General features: G+C 47.2%; 1 protein-coding gene across 1 annotated transcript in view; it reads right to left on the bottom strand.

The window, feature by feature from the left end:
- The window catches only part of LOC101950251 (uncharacterized protein C11orf24 homolog), an 85,313-nt gene extending 72,905 nt beyond the window's left edge, over positions 1-12,408 (bottom strand). The window contains exon 1 of the mRNA XM_065591992.1: positions 12,128-12,408. The gene's annotated coding sequence lies outside the window, so the exon portion shown is untranslated. The remainder of the gene's footprint in view (positions 1-12,127) is intronic.
- Between the last annotated feature and the right edge of the window lie 7,917 nt (positions 12,409-20,325).

Here is a 20,325-nt window from a genome sequence, read left to right as displayed (position 1 = left end):
TGCCTCGCAAGGCGTGCAGACAAGCTCCTAAGTGTCCCCTCTCCCACACGCTTGTGGGCTGGCCTCCTAGTCTCATTCTCATCTCATTATACTGGGGCAGGCCTTTCTGGTAGCGATCACATGTTGTTTTGTTGTCTTGTTTTATAATTGAAAATAAGATCACAGTAGTTTTTTTGAATATTGAGCTTAAAAAATGCTGAACCTTAATTTTAACCAGTAACCTATTTTTTTTTTCAGTTCAGTTCTGGTTCAATAGGTAAGACAAAATTATGGTTCTCTGGTTTGACTCCCTGCAAGCTTCCCCTCACACAACCCTGAGAGTAGGTTTCACTCTGACGCAGAGAGAACACGGGCAGTGGTCAAAAGAGAGTTCAATCTCCACAGCCCATTCAGTTTTCTGCCTTCTGACAAGAGTGCTAGAGTTCAGTTCACTAAGACTTATTCTCCTTTTCTACCATCTCTCTCTGACTTTCTCTTCCCATCCCAGACAGTGGGGTGAGGCAAAGCTATGCAAGTCATATCTGGAAACCAAAATGAAGGGCTTGTCCCACACTAACCCAGAGTTATAGAATCATGACTGTATTCTGTAAAAATTGCTATTGAGCTCATGCAGACAGCCCCATAGCCAGTGAACAGCTGTCACTTTTGACAGGGGCTGGATTTGATCAGGTGGCTTAGAAGTAAAAACAGCTACATTACCCATTATAATTTCCTTCTTAGCCATCCAGTCCACCACCAAAGGTTATTTTTTGTTTGTATAGCCACCCACTCACTGTGGCACTCTGTCACCCTCTAGTGATAGCTAGACCACATACAGATGTTGATGAGCCTCGGCTAATGAGTCTTTTAGCTCAGGCACTAGAGTCTCATGCTTTAAGATCCCAGAGATTCTAGGTTTACGGTAGCCACTCATTTTTATCCCACTACATCTTAACCAATCTCACCACTACATGGCAATAAAGCAGCACACATACCTTCCCTTCTCATTTACAGTAATAATGGTCCTTGAAAGGGAAATTTTGCTGCTTGTAGATAGTTGCCACTACTTTCCCAAAGTTTTCTATTTCATATTATTGTAACCATGTGGCAAGGTAGAGCTTTTTACCTGCATTGCTTTAAGCCTACACAGGCCAATATAACAATTCCCTTTCTCCTCCAGTGTAATCTGGGAGGTTTTTTTTAATTTTCTCCTTCCTCTGAAGAATTAGGGATGGCTATAGCTGGAGGTGGGACATTGGCCAGGAAGGGCCAGGGCTCTAAGGTGGCACCAAGCATTTTCTCTCTCAGGTGCTTGGCTGGCTGCTTCTTGCTCAGATGCTCAGAGTTTAACTGATCGCCATATATGGTATCAGGAAGTAATTTCCCCTCAGGTCAGATTAGCAGTGACCTTGGGTGGTGGTGTTTTTTTTGTTTTGTTTTGTTTTTTGCTTACTTCCTTCTGCAGTGTGTGGGGGCAGGAATGGTCTCAGTTTTTTGTTCTGTTCCTAACAAATGAGATAAACCAAACATTCAAAAACTAAAACAAATTTGGGAAATGCTGTGGTGCCTCATGGGAGTTGTAAGTGAGAAGCTTCATGCCCCCATTTTCCCTTATGGAAATCCCAGGTGGACTACATCTGGTATGATGCACTGCAATCAGGAACTCCCATAATCCAGACCCATCTCAGCATAACATGGAAGATGTAGTCTGCCTCAGAGCAGAATAAGGGTGTGACGTTGCACCCCATAATGCTTTATAGAAATATACTTATGAATGTATATATGACATAACTGGAATATGTTTTATGCTACATATGCCATGTAACATATCTCTGTAAAGGTTATGATCTACTGAACATATTCATCCTATTTGTATGCATGTGTCATTTTTGTATTCAAAGTTATGAATATTGACTATGTACTTGTTTAATTTTAAGTAGCCTCAGTGAAGCAGTTGGTCAGCTTCGTGAGAAAAGACTATTCTCAGTAAGTGCCCAATCAAGAAACACTGAAGCTAACAATGAATGTGGAGATGCCAATCCACATCTGAGCTTTCCCAGGAATGTGGCCTGGCTGGTAAGGAACTCAGTCATGCATGGACATGTGACTTGTCCATATGACTCCAAAACTCCATCTTGGGGCTAAATTCTGGATAGGAGAGAGGAGGGGGTCTCCACCCACAAGAAAAAGTCTATTTAAGCCCCTGGGAGATCCCTCCATTTGGTCTTCAGCTGGCTCAAGAGATAGCCTCTCCACCCCCAAAGGTTACCTGAAAGAGACTGGAACAAAGGACAGTAACCACAGGGGTGGGAGTGATTGCTGGACCCAGCCTAGAAGGAGGCTAGTCCGTAAAAGAAGCCTACTGGAACATCTCTGTGGGTGAGATTTCATCTGTAATCACTTTCTGTATTAGGCATAGACTTGCGTGTTTTATTTTACTTTGGTAATTTACTTTGTTCTGTCTGTTATTGCTTGGAACCACTTATATCCTACTTTTTGTATTTAATAAAATAACTTTTTACTTATTAATTAACCCAGAGTATGCATTAATACCTGGGGGGCAAACAGCTGTGCATCTCTCAATCAGTGTTATAGAGGGCGAACAATTTATGAGTTTACCCTGTATAAGCTTTAAAGCTTTATAAGCTTTATACAGGGCAAAACGGATTTATTTAGGGTTTGGACCCCATTGGGAGTTGCGCATCTGAGTGTTGGAGACAGAAACACTTCTTAAGCTGTTTTCAGTTAAGTCTGCAGTTTGTGGGACGGTGTTCAAACCTGGGTCTGGGTTTGTAGCAGGCAAGCATGTCTGGCACAACCAGGAAGGGTTCTGAAATCCCAAGCTGCCACAGGGAAAACAGGCTCAGGGGTAGTCTCAGCACATCAGTTGGCAGTCCCAAGGGGGCTTCTGTGATCCAACCCGTCCCAAAGAGTATATGAGGCAGTTGAACTACAACTCACACGAAGCACCACAGTGACATTTCTGAACTAAAAATTTTGATTTTCAGCCAAAAATCTTTGGATTTTGATATTTTTGGGGCAAGAGTTGAAATGTTCTGTGGACTCCCCTGCCCCTCCTTATGGCCAGATCTACACCTAAGGTTAGCCCCAGCGTGCCAGGCTACTCATGTCCTGCAAAAATTCTTCAAGATAGGCAGAGTGATAATGCGGAGGACAAAGTAGTTATCCAGAGTGATCTGGATCATTTGGTAAGCTGGGCCCATTCAAACAAAATGCTTTTTTTAAACTCAGCTAAACACAAGGTCATACATTGGGAATAAGGAATATAGGTCATGTCTACAGAATGGGAGACTGGATCCGGAAAAGCAGCGACCCTGAAAAGGATTTGGGGGTCCTAGTAGGCGAACAACTTAACATGAGCATCCAATGAGATGTTGTGGCAAAAAGAACTAATGCGATGTTTGGCTGTCTAAACAGGGGAGTATTGAGTAGAGAGGTGGTTTTACTTCTGTATACAGCATTGGTGAGACCAATAGTAATAGTATAATATTGTATGCACTTCTGGTGTCCACAGTTTATAAAGCGCATTGAAGACCTGGAAAGGGTTCAGTCTCCAATGGCAATGGGTTAACTGGAATAGCCCTGTTGCACACTGTCTGTGAGCAGTTAGAAACCTTTGTTGTAGCAGAAAGATAATTGCTTTCTATTGCTGTTCTGAGGGCTGTTAAGGGATACCAAGCAAGCAGTGCGAACAGGTTTCCCTTTCTTTCCTTTTACTCCCATGACTTTTCCCATTTGGAGTGGGGAGTGAGGATTATTGGTCCATATGTTATTGGTCCATATGCTCAGCTCCTTTTCTTTAAGGACACACCCTAGCCCATTTCAGCTGCTGCCTGGAAAGAAGAAGGCCAACTTTTGTCACTCTTAAACTAGTGACCTTAGCTAGTCATATTTCAATGCCAACAGAGTCCATCTGGGATACTATTCCAGTGAAAGATATGTCGCATAAAATTGCATTTGATAGCAGCAGAGGTTCAAGGAGAGAAACTTGGGTGGCTCAGGTGGCTGCTAATGGGGTATTACACTCTTATCTTCACCCAAGTCAAGTTTAATACAAAGTGTTTTGCTTCCTAAGTCCTCCAACAATTAAAAAGAGAAGAATGAGAACGAGATATTCTCAAAGGGCAGAAAATGCATGCAGAAAAACTTAATAAGCAAACAAACTGCTCCAGGCCTTCTTTATCCATCATTAAGGTGCAAAATGGGTACACACCACATCTCCCACTCCCCTTGGTTGATGACTTTTATAGGCCAAATAAAAGTCTTGTCTCCAATTTTGGCCAGACATAAATGCTTCAATCAGTGATAAAGTGTGAAATCTGCAGTGAATATAGGAAACATGCATGTGAACTACTAATACCACATGTGATTCTGGATTCCAAGGCACAAGGGAGAGTTCTTCTAAAACCTGAGCTGTTGCACAACATATTAAGTGACAGTGTCATAATACACTGTAAAATACATCATGCGTCTGACGAATGGGTATTCACCCACGAAAGCTTATGCTCCAATACATCTGTTAGTCTTAAAGGTGCCACAGGACTCTCTGTTGCTTTTTGTAAAATACAGATTGATCTCCATGGGATTTCAGATGAACAAAAAACAGATAATGGCCCATATAACGACACAGGCCTCACCTCAAGTAGTGCCCCTTGTGCCATGGTTCAATGTTTTCAGAGGTTCTCATCTCTGTGCCCCCCTGGTGATCACTGCTTCAGTCCAGCAATGGCTTGTTTGTCTCTGGGTCTTCTGGGGCCTGGCCCTCTGGCTAAGTCACCTAAAAGTTCACTCCCCATGTGGGGTAACAAATGGATCCAACAAAGTCCAAAACAAGTGCCCAGACTTATAGTTCTTCTACCCCTTTGGCCTGCACTGAAGTCCTCTGCTTCCTGGTTGCTGCAGAGGTTCTCTTTTGTCTTACCTCCTCCCAAGAAGGATCCCCCACCACTACCTCCCTTCCACAGGGACTCTGGCAGCCTCATTTAGGGACTATGAAGAGCATGGAGAAGATCCCTATCTCAGGGCTCCTCCACAGGAGCTACTCTGCTCCCTGGGAGTCTCTTTTATTCCTCATTCCAGAACACTAGCACCAGGACTATCTCTCTGGACACCTAGCCCCTTATTCCAGGGGCTCACCACAGGAGTTAGTGGTATTGCTGTAGCTCAGCTCTCCAGCCACAGCCACCCCCAAACTGTTGGGCTTCTCCTGCAGTATGCTCCACCACTTCTGCTGTCTCGCTCTCTCCCCGTAGGCTGACTTCCCAGCTCTGTTTTATGTACCAAAGTCTTTCTTGATTCCCTGCAGCTGGAGTGATTAATTGTCATTGAGTTGCCAATGGGGGCTAGCTGGTAGGTCATAGGCAAGGCTGAACCCTGCTTGTCTTAAAGAACGAGCTTGCCTGTGACAGCCCACAGTTCATGAGTGGTTCATTTGGGGCAATATTTTTGATATATCAGTTCAAGCATGTCACACCAAGCCCCTGGCAAAAAAAAAAAAAAGTGCAAATATCAAAGAACTAGCTAAAATGTCCTGGCATAGTGACAGGTCCATAGTTGGCATTTGTAGCATATCACTATGCACCATGCTCAATCAGTTTATTAATCAAAGATAAATCTGCATGGTACAGAAAGGTTAATACATTAGCAAGCTGGAGAACAAACTTGCAGTGTTACTTCTTCAATGTGTTCCAAAATATGACATCAATTCTGATCATATTCCCCTTGTTTACAACAAGTAGAATATTCCACAGACCTTATACCCTCTTTTTTCTTACCTGGTTTCATACATATTTTGCAGGGCACAAAAACATCTGTACCAACCATCCCCTAACACACTGCACCTATCCATACCTAGCACCTAGTTCATATTTGGCAAGCCTCAGCAGAACATACATCTTGTTGCTGACAGATTCTATATATATACGAAGAACAGGATTATGCAAGTTTCATTTCTAGTAAATTTCCACAATAAAGTTTAGCATAATACAAAGCATTGTGGAAAATATATAATATTGGCTAACATATCTCTGTGCCCCAAGTTCAAAGGTCACAAGTCGCTCCCCAGGAGGATGAGAAGGCATCTAAACAAACAAAGCAGGACACTGGTTCGCTGTAGCTGTAGAGCCTCCAGCATGGTATTGATCATCTTCCTGTGCTGACTAAAGTAACACATGCCCACCAAGTCACCGACTGTGAAAAATATCAGAAGCAGCAAAGACAGGCTCCAGGAGCAAATCCACTTCTGTGGCTAAAGAGGCCACTGCAGAAGGAACTCCTGAGAGCAGAAAGGTTGAGAGTGTGTAGCTATTGACAGATGTCCAGTAAGAGGCAGAATACTCTCATTTGTCCGAGGTTTCAATCGTCTTCATCTACCCCAGTGGTTCTTCACCTCATCCCTATTGTGGCTTCCCGTTTCCTGTCAGGACCCCTAGAGCCTCCCTCCTATCTACCCAGGTCCCTCTCCCACTTAGAAGTATAGGAAGGCAGAGTGGTTGAGATCCCATGGTCTACCCTGACCTCTAGCATTCCCCATGTTTCATTAATTGGCTGGGGTAGTTTGTGGTTGTATTCTTTCACAGGCATTGGGTTTCATTTGCATTTGATTTTCAAAAACAAAAAGGGAAGACGAAAACCTGTTGCGTGGCATTCTTGTTAATCCTGCCCCCAGCTATGTGACTGGGTCAGGAAATTGTAATGGAATACTAACCTGTATTATGCAGTTCAGCCACTAGATGATGCTGTGTGTAACAGACCTTATTTAAGCTAAACTCAGGCATGCCTGTCAGAGTATTAAAGGATCTTATAGTGAGCACATCTGGTGTATCTCTTGAAGGAGGAAACTTTGTAGTCAGTCCATATCTGATACAGAAACCTGACCCTCTTGTAGTAGCCTTGCAACCTACCGTGTACAAGGTGTACACGACAGAAATAAATCCTGGTCTCTTAGCAGCTCTCCCGTGTGTCACACCCGTGTTACAGTACTTGCCAGGGACACAGTTACACAGATGTGAAGGCTTCTTTGGAGGCTGCATGGCCCAGAGGAATGCAATTATAAGGAAATAAAATAGTCCCCTGTGACTCAGGGGCTTAAAACTTGACATTCTGGAAGAGAAGATGCATTTCAGGGCACAGGTTCCTTGCACATTTCATTTGCAGAAATATTTTATGGATCCTCAGATGGAAAACTATATTTTTCAGGGACAGCTGCCTCTGGAGCTACTGTTAATACAGTTCAGTCACATACAAGAGCTAAAGAAAAAGGGAGCGGCTCAAACAGGCATCTAGCAACATGATTTTCCATTAACCCTTTCAGGTCCTTGGCTAGGAGATAACATACATCTGCCAAGTAATTCATTGCCATGTCAGGCAGCCTTGAACAGGTGACATAATTACAGCATTCTCAGGAGTTGGAGAGAAAGGATGGTCATCACAGTGGTTTGGGACTCAGCAGATCTGAATTCAACTCCTGGCTCTGCCACAGCCCCCCTGTGTGACCCTGGGCAAGTCACTGAGGGTATGTCTATATTGCAATAAAACACCCATGGCTAGACAGAGTTAGCTGACTCAGGCTTGCGGGGCTCGGGCTGTGGGGCTATAAAACTGCAATGAAAATGTTCGGGCTCAGGCTGGAGCCCAGACTCTGGGACCCTCTAGGGCATTGCCTCTCAATTTTTCTAGACTACTGTACCCCTTTCAGGAGTCTGATTTGTCTTGCGTACCCCCAAGTGCCATCTCACTTAAAAACTACTTGCGTACAAAATCAGACATAAAAATACAAGTGTCACAGCACACTATTTCTGAAACATTGCTGACTTTCTCATTTTTACCATATATTTATAAAATAAAACGATTGGAATATAAATATTGTACTTACATTTCAGTGTATAGTTATAGAGCAGTAAAAGCAAGTCATTGTATGAAATTTTAGTTCGTACTGACTTTGCTAGTGCTTTTTAGTAGACTGTTGCAAAACTAGGCAAATATCTAAATGAGCTGATGTACCCGCTGGAAGACCTCTGCGTACCTCCAGAGGTAAACGTGCCCCTAGTTGAGAACCAGTGCCTTAGGGTATGTCTACACTGCAATGTAAGCCCAAGGTTCAAACTCAGGCTTAAACCTAACCCCCCTTCTGTCTACACACAAATTGTGCTAATCTGAGTCAAGCCAGGACCCAGGGTTCAAGCCATATTGCTTTGCAGTGGTGGCCCAGCCCCACTGGACTCATGCTCTGGGAGTCCTCCACAAGTATACCACAATCCCACGGGCCGACTTTCTTTGTCCTCTGGACAGTCAAGTTTGCTCACACTGCACCATGAACAAAGAGCTACAGTGGCTACATTTTGGGAGGGCTCTAGGAAATCTGGGATATGCATGGTTAGACTCAGGCCCACATAATGCAGTGTAGATACTGAAGCCCCAGATTGGGATGTAAGGTTCAACAATTCCTAACCTGGTGTTACAAATGAGTGTAGGCGTTCAAGCCCAGGTTAACAAACCCAAGCTCTGCTAAATGTAGTTACACTAACCCTGGGTTTATATTGCAATGTAGACATATCCTTTGGCCCATATCCTCAAGGGTATTTAGTTCTCCTCACTTCTCCAGCAATCAATACAAGGATTTGGGCCTTAGTTTCTCTGTGCCTCAGTTCTTCTATCCATACAAGAGGAATAATAACATTTCTTTTCTCCCACCCAATGTCTTTTTCTATTTAGTCTTACTAATTGTTTACACAGCACCTTGTACAGTAGGACTCTGATTTTGGTTGGAGCCTCTAGCTGTAGCTGTAATACAAATAATAAACAAGTTTCAGTTATGAGATTAGATGTTTTTAAAGGGCTGGATAGCTTAATGACAAGCAATACCATGTAGCTATGAAGGGGAAGTAGCGATGTAGGTCACTGCATATGTGAGAAAAGAATTCCCCACTTATCACATTGCGCGTTCTCGTTCCCCTTGGTCTAATTATGTCACACTCTGTTATTATGTTAGACTCTGTTTCTTATGACCAAGGCCACTTGTACATGTGCCCATCCACATTGTGTAGGAAAGGGTTGATTACTATCTTTAATCTCCTTGGGAGGCTGCTGCCTGCTCCTGAACCCAGAATTATCACCTGGTGCCATAATCAATGAAAGGCAGGATTATTTAGACAAGATTCCACTCTGACTTCTGCTAGCTAGACTTCAGCTGTTGTGCTAAATATCAGGGGACATCACCCAGCACATGATATATAAAATGTTTACTGGCTGTATTTTGCCTGTTAGACTTTCAAGTTAATTTCAATTTGCTAACAGTTAGTCTCTTAGTGCTGTGAAATGCATGTCACTTTTACTAGTTTAAGTTTCAGTCAAATTGTGACTTCCCAGCTATTTCAAGAACCACTGTCAGGTAATTTAGGCTCAGAATTCCACCATGTAAATTAATAGAGGGAATGCAGCGAGTCAGCAGCAATGTAATAAAATTATGTTCCAGTTAGAAAGGCCTCTTCCTTAGGGCTTTATTCTTGAGGACTAGAGTGTGGTGTTTGCCAAAAGCAAACAGAAGTAATTTAACAGTAATAGGCAATAAAGAAAAACACTTCCCAGCGAGCGTATAACCCAGTCCTGTGGCCAGTGGAAGTCCTGCCTTTACCCGCTGAGATTACTAAGTAGGTGTCTGCAGGACATTCCTATATTTCCTCTGTGCCTGACCCTGTAAAGTTCCCTCAAGCTCATCAATTGCTCAGCCCCTAGCAGGATCATGCCCACTTACGGTTATGTGATATGTAAACAGAGTCCATCTTAAACAGGAGACATTTATTAAAGAAAATAGCTACAGACACAAACAAAACATGGTTCCACATAGCTTGAGTCCCAGCTTTGTCTCCCTTGTTTGCCAGTGACTACATCCTGTTTGGAACTCTATACGGCACACAATATACTGACGAAACATTTCATTATACTGACAGACTAATTGAGCCTTCACTCTCCAGCCCATCCTTTACATCTTTGTGAGATCAAGTAGACAGTTAGCTCTCTGCTTTCCAGAAAACAAATAGGACCTCTGCACCCTATAATATTCCCATTTTACACTTGCTACGCTAAATGATAGGGAATGGCCTCTGGCCTCTAAATGTATCCACTCTGTCATGACGAAACAATTTAAAAATATTACCCAGTGTTATGGATTTGAAGATTAGGTCACCAACTGGGCAGATATAGGACTGAGTCACCACTGAATTACTCCCCTGGCTAGGTTACATTGCCATGGAGCTGGTATAACTCAGTGGTGAATCAGGGCCCTATCTTTTGCTATGCATTAATGTGGGTGCAGCTCAGCCCTATGGGAACACATGCAAAATACTCAAGTTCAGAGGCTACTCTGAATGTGACCCAGAGTGTTTGGTGAACAGAAAGAACCCAGCTGCCTTCACTGGTGATGCTAGTGCATATCGAGGAAAGCGGTTTATTTCAAGTTCCATTAGGTTAGGAATTCAGGGGTGAGGAGAATGGGGTGCTGTAAAATGTTTCCAAGGACACACAGCTGGCAGGGGAAGAAATGCTATTTAAGTGTTACAGTGTTATAAATAAATGGGAAGTGAAAATAAATGCAATCCCGACGATAGCACTGAGGTGCACGGCCTGGTTGGAGCAACAGACAGCCTTTGTCCTGGGCTCCAGCAGGCTGCTCTCAGCCATACTCTTTTTATAGCCATTTCTGGAAAAAATGAAAAGGCAGCTATGACCTGGCTGGGCTCCCACTGGAAATCTGGAGGCTGGGAGGTGAGACGGAGAGGTGCCCTATCCTGTGCTGGTTTGCTGGCATCTCTCTCTTGATATTTCAGGCTTTGATCTCCGCTGACATAGCGTCTGAGCCAAAGCTCATTGAAGGATTGCCATCAACCTCAGTGGCCTTTGGCCCAGGCTCACAGTACTGAGATCTGGGTGAGCAATTATGAAACTATCCCCACTGTGCAGTTACCCCAAGGGTGAATTTGGCCCCACGTAGTTAACTTTCATCTTCTTCCACAAACACACCAACACTTGTAGTGAATCCAGACATTACAGCTGTCAGCTAAAGCAGTGGTTCAACTTTTCCAGACTACTACACCCCTTTCAGGAGTCTGATTTGTCTTGCATACCCCCAAGTTTCACCTCACTTAAAAACTACCTGCTTACAAAATCAGACATAAAACCCAAAAATGTCCCAGCACACTATTACTGAAAAATTGCTGACTTTCTCCTTTTTACCATATAATTATAAAAAAATCAATTGGAATATAAATATTGTACTTACATTTCAGTGTATAGTATATAGAGCAGTATAACCAAGTCATTGTATGAAATTTTAGTTCGTACTGACTTCGCTAATGCGTTTAATGTACCCTGTTGTAAAACTAGGTAAATATCTAGATGAGTTGATGTACTCCCCTGGAAGACCTCTGCATACTTCCAGGGGTAAGCGTACCCCTGGTTGAGAACCACATACACACATGACATAAGGTATAGATCACAGGACCTTCTGCTCCGTTAGCTGTCAAAAGCATTAGGGTGTACATGGTACATCTTCTTTATAGGTTACTTCCTAGAAGGCAAGATTCACAAACCCATATCTATCTCCCCCCTCCCTCCACCATTGACTTTAGTGGAATCACTGCAGCAAGTCCAAAACAGTGTATGAAATGAATAATCCCGGGCAGTGAGTGCATGTGGGCAGACACGTGGGCTGCCATCCCCTTTGTGCCACCACTCCCTGTCCCTGCTCCTGTTGGGACAGCTTAGCTGAAGTAGGGTTACCATATTCAAACATTTAAAAAAGAGGACACTCCACGGGGCCCCGCCCCCGCCCCTGGCCCCGCCCCAACCCCGCTCCTTCTCCAACCCCTTCCCCAAAGTCCTTGCCCCAACTCTGCCCCCTCCTCTGAGCACCCCGCAATTCCCCCTCCTCCCTCCCGCTCTGATCTTGGTTGGGGGTTGCTAAGTGCTTCCCTGCACCCCCCCGCCCCTGCAGCCTCTGTGACCCCTGCTCCCCACTCACCCTGCAGTCCCTGCACCCCCCCACTTGCCTTGCACCCCCCTGCCCCTGCAGCCTCTATACCCCTGCCTGCCCTGATCCTCCTCGCCCTGCAGCCTCTGCTCCCCCACTCACCAGGCAGAGGGAGAGCTGCGGGCTCCACGTGGACTCAAACACTGTTTTGTGCTGCTCTGCGGGGGAGGAGGAGGGACTCTGGCTGCTAGAGGCCCCAGTGGCTGCGAGCGGCTTTCAATCAGGTCCCGCCATCCAATCAGCCGAGCCGTACTCCGCATAAGGGGAAGGGGGAAATCCCAGACATTTCTACTTGATTAGAAATCCTCCCCCCGGACAGCCATTTAACGCTGAAAAAGCCGGACATGTCCAGGGAAACCCTGGCGGATGGTAACCCTAGCTGAAGTGCTCAGTCATGCAGAGGCTATTCAGCAGCGTTGCATGCAGGGAAGGAGGATGCTTCCGGCTGAATTATCTGCAATGCTCTCTTCTTCCCTCTAGATGGTGATGTGTCCAGCAGAAAGGCATTGCCAGTGTGTCTGTCAGGGCACATCAGCAGGGAGGGGGAGAAATGGCCTGGATTGAAGGAGGCACACAAAGAGAGGAGACACCTGCCTTGCTAACCTGGGGTGGGTTACCCTTCCAATTATTTGTCCTGTAGTAGCATTTGAGGGCCCCAGGCAGGATCAGGGCCCCACTGCATCCGGCACTCAGCACATGCATAGTGCAGATGGTAGGGTTACCATACGTCCTCTTTTTCCCGGACATGTCCGGCTTTTCGGCAGTCAAACCCCCGTCCGGGGGGAATTGCCAAAAAGCCGAACATGTCCGGGAAAATGGCGGCTCTGCTCCTCCCCGACTCTTCGGCTCTGTTTAAGAGCCGGGCTGCCTGAACGCTTCTGGCTTCGGGCAGCCCCGTGCCTCCAGACCCTGCGCCGCCGGAGCCCGGGAGGGGAAGTGCCCGGCTGGGGGTGCAGGGTCTGGAGGCAGGGGGGCTGCCCGAAGCCGGTAGCGCTGGGGCAGCCCGGCTCTTAAACAGAGCCGAAGAGGAGCAGAGCCTCCAGCTGCGGGGGCTCTGCTCCTCTTCGGCTCTGTGTAACTTATACAGTGTAAGTTACGCAGAGCCGCCGGAGCCCCGGAGGGGAAGTGGGGGCACAGGGTCCGGAGGCATAGGGGCTGCCCAAAGCCCGAGCGCTACCGGCTTCACGGTTTGCTGGGCAGCCTCCAGACCCTGCGCCCCCGGCTGGGCGCTTCCCCTCCCGGGCTCCAGCTGCGCTGGGGAAGCGCCGGTTGGGGGCGCAGGGTCTGGGGGCTGCCCGGGAAACCGTGAAGCTGGTAGCACTGGGGCAGCCCTTTCCCCCTGGCTGGGAGTGGGAGGGAGGAGGGGGCGGAGTTAGGGTGGGGAAGGGGCGGAGTTGGGGCGGGGCTAGGGGTGGGGAAATGGGCGGGGCCATGGCCCGTGGAGGGTCCTCTTTTTTTATTTATGAGATATGGTAACCTTAGCAGATGGCGTTCCTGGCCCCAAGACCTTGTAGTCTAAACAGACAAGTAAATAGACACAGGGAGAGGGGAGTGAGACACAGCATAGAAGGGATCAGGGGGACACAGTGAGCCCCTTCTGAGTCTTCTTGGAACATATATTTGTTGGTGTATTTGTTTATAGTATTGCAAAAGCTCAGCTGGGGCAGAGGTGCTTGGGGTTGCAGTGGGAAGAGGAAGGGATTGTTGGAGTAGGGGCAGGGCAATTGGTGGGGTGAGAAGGAGCAGAAAGGAAAGCAAAGAAAGGAAGATGAGAAGCACAGTGGGAAGAAGATGGGAAGGAACAAAGCAAGGGGGGCAACAACCAACAGCAAGAAAGCAAATTATGCTGTGAAGGGGAAGAGACAAATCTAGAGGCCAAGATTCAGAATTCAATGAACGTCTGGAGCCTGAAGGTTTCTCCCTACTGCTGCTCCCCATAGGAGCTGCTGGGTCTGGTTGGGACTGAGTGGGGCTAATAAGGGAGTGGGGAGGGCTGGGAGGTTCTGTCTTGTTCCCTCCACGTTTTAGCTGGTGCAGGCTGTTTTGGGAACAGAGCCCTGTAGTTTGCCCCCTGTCCGCTCTTCCTAGGGGCTGCTGTTCTGCCAGCAACCTATAACCCATGCCCTCCCCCTCCTCCTAGGCCGGGGGACATCACCTCAGACCATCCACAATCCCCACAAGCCATGCAATAAGAGGGGCCATTTCCAGACTGTGGGGAGGATTTGTTGAATCCCCAGTCAACATCCAGCAGATCCCTGCAGTACAGGTGGCTTTTCCAGAAGGGCTCCCTGCTGTGTGGCCTATTGCAGTTGCTCCCTATGCCCCCATTTATTACCTTTGATGCTGCATGCTGATTGCCCTTTGAACAAGAGTACCCTGGCCTCTGAGAGCAAAGGGCAAACTCTGGAGGAGAACACACCACGACTGCAACGTGGCTTTGCCTTCTAGTGCAAACAAAACGCCCAGCCCAGGTGTTACAGTGATTTCACTTACTGCCTCCCTGCTGACTAATGCACTGGCAGCCAGGTGCCTCCCCAACCTCACTGGGGACTTCCGACAGCTCCCAAGCTGCTAGCCCTCATTGGGTCCCTGCAGCAGTTGGATGTATCCCCAGTCCATTCTTTCCCTTAAAGCTAGGCACCTACTTCTCTGCTGATACCTGCAACAAGCTGGCCATCCCCGAATGCTGCCAGGCCTCACTGGGTAGTGGCAGCAGTTTGGCATTTTCCAGGCCTCACCCCTTGGGCATTCAGTGGAACATCAGTGTGGGAGATCCAGCAGAGAGGGGGTCAAATGAGTCTTAAATCCAAGTTTGGAACATGACAGCGGTTTTGTCCCACCCACTGGGTTTCAGCTATGCTCATTGTCAGCCCTTCTAACCTTCCAGGAATGCAAGAGACACACCGAGGCAGCAGCAGCATCTTCCTAAGCTGCTGTGGACTAGCTGTCTCAAGGACTTATTTCCAGGGCCAGCTTCAGAGTTCAAGGGTAACATTAAAAGAACAAACAGACAGAGAGGCGTAGTCCCTGCCAGTGACCTTTAGAAGGGAGGCTGCAGCTTTGTGGTTTGTATTTTCTGCACTCAGGCAACTTTCAGGGGATCATTTTATTCAGTTTAGATTTTAAAACCATTTCAACAGCGATTAGCCTCCAGGCTGAATTTTTCACAGACTGGCTGAGTAGCTGGGGCAAGGGGTAGGAGTAGGGAGAGAAATATTGAAATCAGCGCTCTGTCCAGCACCGTCTTTCAGCCTCAGGTCATGCAGTGACACGTCAGGATATGGTGATGTGATGGGACATGGTCTGGCTAGACCAGCCCATAGCTGGCCCACCCAAGCTAATGAGAGGCTCAGAGTTATGTCTATATAGCAACTAGATACCCGCGGCTGGCTTGTGCCAGCCAACTCAGGGTCACAGGGCTCAGGCTGCGGGTCTATTTCATTGCTGTATAGATGTCCGGGCTGGAGCTTGGGCTCTAGGACTCTGTGAGGTGGGAGGGTCCCAGAACTCGGGCTCCAGCCCAAGCCTGGAAGTTTACACAGCAATTAAACAACGCCTCGAGCCCGAGTCTGCTGGCACAGGTCAACCATGGGTTTTTCTTTGCTGTGTAGACGTACCCTCAGAGGTCTCACACTGCTGGCTGCTTCCCTTTGCCTGAAAGAGTCTGACAGGTTAGGTGCCCACTGTCTCCTCCTGCAATCAAATTTGTTTGTGAAGCAGGCCCAGCCTACCTCAAAATCCTGCCCAGCCTCTAGAGAGGGGGTCCTCACAATCAGAATCTCTGGCCAGTTATAGAGGGAGTATTGTCAACAGTCCATGGACAACTTGTCCCTCCATCCCCTCTTTGTGGTGCAGGAGCAGGAGCCGAAAGCTACTGGCAGGCAGTAAGGTTGGATTATTATTTCTTGGACTGGACCCACAGCTATAAGGGAACCAGAGGATTGTTCCACCTATGCTGTAAAGCACAATAGACAGGAGCAAAGCTGGAGCTGTGTACAAAGGCAGTATGTCTCCCGGGTAGGAGAGCCCTGCGGTTTCGTCCAGGGTGACACTTTGTTTAGTGAGCAGAAATGATGAGGCTTTCAGCAGCTATTGACTGGAGAAGGGGTGAGTGTTGATAGGCATGCGTGGCTGTAGTTTGCAGATCTCCTACACAATCCTGCAAAGCTTTCTGGAGGGCAATTCCTTGTGTATCTTCTGCTTTGTCACCCCTGACCATCAGGCCCTTGCCATTCCCTAAATCATCTGGTCCATGCCACTCACCCATTCCATGCTAGTCCCTGGGCTTCCCAGGCCATCCAGCCTGTGCCACACCCCTTTCTTACCACTCTCCCTGGGGGACCTTCAGAAAGTCACATCCCCCTGTACCTCAGTGTCCCTCATCTGTAAAGCAGGGCGGCTGAGTATGTGTTTGTTTTAAACCACACTCTCACTGAAGGCTGGAGAATGGTGGGTGGAGTCTCCCACATCCGAGTCAGTGCCTTAACCCCAAGACCACTCTCCCTCCCTGCCTGAGATGGCACAGGGTACGTCTACTCTGCAATATAAGCCCAGGCTCAGCATCACGCTTGAGCCCAAATCCTTTTCATTTGCACACAATTCTGTCTCACTTGGGCCTGGGGGCCACGATACTGTAGGGTAGGTGGTTTGAGCCCAGATCCCACTAGGACTCGAGCCAAAACTCCATAATTTTGCAGTGTGGATGCAACTTGGGCCCAGACTCAGGCCCTGAGAGTCCGCCAATGCTACCTCACAATCCAACGGGCTGGTGTTCTTTGTCCTCTCTATCCCAAGAGCAGCCAGTCAACTCTCAGGAACTGGAACCAACCCCTCTGTCCAAGTACAGCAGCTTGGTATTTAACCCTTCTGTTTTATTCTGACCCCTGAGCTGCAAACACTGTGAACCTTCTTCTGCGTTTGCAATGGGCACCGACCTGAAAGAAGTCCTTTGCCAAACATGCCAATCCCTGGTCATGGGAACACAGCCAGATTTTGGTGACTTTTTGGTGTGAGGTGAGCAAAAAGTTCAGTTTTAGCAAGAGTACCAGGAATGATTACACATACCAGGAGACAACCAAGAAGCTGGCAGTGTTGGGGATTTACCGGATTGGTGACCAGGGCAAGGAGCGGATTGAGCAGCTCAAGACCAACTACCAGAAACCCAGGGATGAGAACTGCACCTCTGGGAACTCACCGTGAGCCTGTTCCTTTTACAAGGAGTTTGACCATGTGCTGGGTACTGCGCCAGCCACTGAGCCAGTAATGCTTCCTGATGGCCTCATCAGCCAGTATGGGGATCTTCTGACCCCCAAACCCAGTATAGGACTGGAGGGAGCCAGCAGGGGCCAGCTCAGGTTAGTGAAGTGCCTCTGGTGCTGGGACCAGTCTCCAAGGAGGTTTTACCACTGTAGCATCTGCAGCACGTCCTGGGTCCTTGGAGGAGCTTTTTGATGCCTCCCTGAGGAGCAGCCTGGCATAGAACTGGCAGCAGAAATGGAAGAGACAGAGCTCACCCCTGGGGCCTGCTAAGTTTTTGGCTCCATGTTTGTTTTTATTAATATAGGAATGGGAGGGATTTCAGGGTTATGAACTAAAGGAAAAGCTATTGCAAACCATGGGCAGCCACGGCTATCCACTAATGGCAGATTGCCCACCTGCGCCTTGGCGTTCCCTCACACACCCTCCCAGCCACGTGGAACTAAAAATGGAGACCAGGAAGTCCAAACAGTGAAACAAGCATTTAAAAATGAACTCGCCAATTCTTGCTAAGATGTGCCAGGGAGTTAAAAATAAGAACTTTATATTGCTTCCCCTGTCAGTATGCCACTCCATGCTAACACCATGGTGTAACAAGACGCCTATAAACAGTGAACTGTCCTAAGGGTGAGGGGAGAGGTTGAAATGTAGTCAATTTATGCGAAATGTAGTCCATCTGTGACCATTGGACCATTCTCTGTGTACTCTTTTCACTACTATTAACCCAGTTGTGTCTACAAAGCTTCTAGGATCCAAGTGTTCCTCTCCCACCCACAGCAGTTCAGTTTTTACAAAGTATCATTTTTTGTCCTTGAGATTCCATAAGGATTTTTTGGTGCATGTGCTCATGCGCTGAACCATTTGTGAACCACTGAGACAATAATGTTCCGTTTGATGTCTGGTTGCAGGCACTTCAACCTCTGCTGGCTGATGTACCTCAGCCGCTCGTGCCCACTCCAGCAGAAGCCTGGATCTCTCTCCCACCATGGCCTGGTCCAAGAGGAAGTGTGTCCATGATGAACTTATGGTTGTCATTCGGGACAGAGCCAGCACACAGGTGCAATACGACAGAGAGAAGGATTCACATGTGGCAAGTGGAATGGTACCGTGAGGCTGCAGAAGAGCTTGAGGACAGAATTGCAGTGTGGGAGCAAACACTTGCACTGCAGTTCCTGGAAAAGCAATGTCAGTTGAGGGAGAAGACAGCACAACAGAAAGACTTGTTTGAGCGGCTGTTTTCGCTAATGGCGCAGGAGTGTAGGCTCCCGCTGCTCCTGTACCACAGCATGCATACCAGGAACACTCTGAACAATTCCCTGGTTTGGTGGCCCATGCACCCGGGCCTTAAGAGCAGCTGGACAGGACAAATCTGCCCCCATTGTATTTCCATCCCCATCCCCTTGCAGTCCATTTCTCCCCACCCCCCCCCCCGCCTGCCCGCAGGCCTCCATATCTGCACAGAGGCAGCAAGTGCCTGCTAAATGCATGAGAAAGGAAAAGGAGAACATACCAGGGGACATGCAAAATTAGGGTTTGAGGGGGTTGTTGATGGCACTGTTTAATGGTTGATGCATTTTGTTGTATTCCTGGTTGTGGCATTGGTTAATTACTGTTGTTTTGGTGTTCTAACAGCAGCTGGCCTGACTGGCTATGCTTTAATATTGTCATTTTTGTAATACAAATAAAGACTTTATTTTATTAGGAGAGTTTATTGCCATCACTAATCGCGTCTTATCATGTGTATTTTGAATAATAAAGATAAACACAGGGCAAGGCACAATGGGCAAGTTGTATCCAAACACAAATTTCTCAGTACATCAGTGTATGCCAGTCAGTAATGTAAACACAGTTTCCTCCCCATTACATTAACAGTCATGTCATCCAAAATACAAATTCATGGGAGTCCATACCTCCCTCCATTCACTGTATACAGTGACAGTACCTCCCCCCCACCCATTTCATTGTGTGATGTGACAATACCTCACACGCTGTAAACAGTGCTGTACGAAAACATTACTAAATGTACTATTCTCCATTGGCCCAGGCAAGTCCATAATATGGGAGCACAAAGCATCCCTGATTTCTGTTGCCTGGGTGCATCTTGCTCCAGCTGTGCTTGGTGCCCTTTCTGGTTGAGTGTACCTGTTCAGCAATCCATTACTGTCAGAGTTCCATTCCAGGGGCAATGGCTCACCTTTGGCTTCACAAAGATTGTGCAGAGTATAGCAAGCCTCAATAATGCAGACAGCATTGTGGAATCCAAATGGGGTTGTAGACAGCACCAGCAGGATTTCAATCTGCCAAATGCACATTCAACCACCATTCTGCAACTGCGAAGTGTAATTAAATCTTCTTTTGTCAGGCCCTCTGATCTCAGGTTATGGTTTCATAAGACAAGGCAAGAGGGGGCAGACAGGGTCCCCCAGAATAATGGTGGGGACTGTAACTCCACTTATGACAATGTCATTTGGTGAAAATAGTGTCCCAACCTGCCCATGAAGGTTGACTCCTGACTAGCAGAAAACCCTGGTATCATGAACTTTTCCAATGCAGCCCATGTTGGTGTCCATAAATTGGCCTGTGTGCTCCACAACAACCTGCATAACAGTGGAGCAGTACCCTTTGTAGTTTATATACTCATGTACTCCTTGAGAAGGGCAAACGAGTCCCATTAATAGCCCCGGTGCAGTCTGGAAAGCCCGTTCTCTCAAAACCGGATATTACTTCAGGGATATTGTCTATGCCCATCACCGTTGGGGAACTCATATGCCTGATTGCCTCAGAACCTGCTGCCACCACTTTACTCACAATTGATTTTCCAGTACCAGATTGGTTAGCAACAGATCTGTAGTAGTCTGAGGTAGCCAGCTTCGAGATGGTCATAGCAATTTGATTCTGGGCTACTATGGCCACCCTAATGCATGTGTCATGATGCTGGAAGATCAGGGCCAGCTGCTTATAAAGCTCCAGAAATGTAGCTTTCTTCATACAAAAGTTCTGGACGCACTGCTGGTCATCCCAGGTCTGCATGATAATGTGATCCC

The sequence above is a fragment of the Chrysemys picta genome, chromosome 4 (genome assembly GCF_011386835.1).
Source record: "Chrysemys picta bellii isolate R12L10 chromosome 4, ASM1138683v2, whole genome shotgun sequence".
Taxonomy (NCBI): Eukaryota; Metazoa; Chordata; order Testudines; family Emydidae; genus Chrysemys; species Chrysemys picta.
This window is presented reverse-complemented; position numbering and strand designations above follow the sequence as displayed.